A 1,770-nucleotide genomic window follows, 5' to 3' on the forward strand; every position below is an offset into this window, starting at 1 on the left:
CTTTAGTTGACAATAACTGTTTATAGTTTAATGTTCTTCTTTTTCTCTACAGGCCAAAGTTTTAATTCTTATTTAATTCTAATGGTGTAGCCCTTATATTTTATCCCTTAAAAGATTCTCTGTAAATCTCATTGATACATTTTTATTTAAAAAATTTTATTTATGAAAACCGATTGTTTACCAATATAACGATTTTATAATCCCTAAATAAAAGTTTCTTAATAAAAGCGTGCCGCAATGAGTTTTGCATAGAATCTTTTAAGGAATAAAATAAGCCCTACAGAATTGGGATTATTATTATTATTATTTTATTACACCATTAAGCCATTTCCCTTTCGGGGTAGGCGTGACTCACTCGTTGTGGAAAGGAGTAATGTGGGGAAGGGATAGAGCATTTTCACATTGATCCAGAATTTACCTGAAGTGAGATCGAAGAACATTCAATACTAAAAACTATTTTTAAATAAACAATGCAAATTGTGAAATATTTATTTGAAAAGTTCACCTCGAGTTCTTTTCCAAAACTACTTATAATTCACAATAAAATATTTTCCTCGATTTTATCAATCATTTTTAACAATGTTTATTTTTTAACATGAAATAACTTTAGTTCATGTTTAATTTAATAAAAAGTATCATGAAAATTCCTTTTTGCTTACAATGTAAAATTTTAGTTTATTTCTTTTAAACTTTAAAATTCTTTAACTTCAATTTAAAAAAATAATCTGCAAAATAAATAAAAATTTCCTAAAATATTCCAATAAATAACTTTATATTTTCCTAACAATCTAAATGTTTTTAAAAAATTTTCGAATTTTACTTACAATTTTTTAAAGACAGGAAAATTTGCCTCAAAGACTTCCAGATTCTTTTTCGAAAAATTTTCGGAAATACTTTGAAATCTTTCAGAACATTATCTTAAAGTTAATTTTCCAAACTAAAAAATCATTAAACATTTTTCTGGGAATGTAAAAAGAATGTTTTCATTCTTGAAACCTTTCGCAGTTTTAATTCAGCTTCTTTTTTCAAAATCTTCAACAATCTACAATTTAAAAAAATTAAATTTTTCGCAAGTTTAAAATTAACTTTGAATCGTTTAGATACTTTTAAATATTTATAAAATATAATAGAATTTTTTGTAATTTATTAATTCTGACTATATTTTCTTTTAGGATCCCTCTCTCAAAATAAAGAAACCATTTGGAATTTAACCATGAATATGGAGACAATTTTATTGTTCTCTTCAAACCTTCGAAAATTCCTAAAAGGCTTCTAATTTTTTGTTCGAAATCGTTAAAACTGTACATTTCGTTTAAAATTTTTCCAAATCTTCTCAAGGTTTCAACTACTTTCGATTCTTCTCAAGACTACTGACACTTCTACAATTCAAACAAAATTTTATCACAAAAAATGTTTTAAAATCTTTCAGATTCTCTTTCGATATATTTTCAAATCTTCAAAACTTAAAAATTAACCTTCTAAAATATAATCCCTTAAATAATATAAATAATCCCTATATAATCCCTTAAAATAGCATTTTCCATTCTTGAACAATATTTGGATTATTTGGTGCTTTGAAAAATTTAATTTTGTTAACTTCATCCAGCTTCTGATTACTTTTTTATCTCGATTTACAATCAAAACAAACAAACTTTACCATTTTTATTCCAAAGGGGGAGGGTCGGTAAGGCCGGTTTTTGGCCTAATTTATTTTTGGACCAAAAAATCTGAAAAAATGATGGTAGTATCTTATAAGTATCCCGAGTCGAT

This window comes from Belonocnema kinseyi, chromosome 1, assembly GCF_010883055.1.
Source record: "Belonocnema kinseyi isolate 2016_QV_RU_SX_M_011 chromosome 1, B_treatae_v1, whole genome shotgun sequence".
In the NCBI taxonomy this organism is placed as follows: Eukaryota; Metazoa; Arthropoda; class Insecta; order Hymenoptera; family Cynipidae; genus Belonocnema; species Belonocnema kinseyi.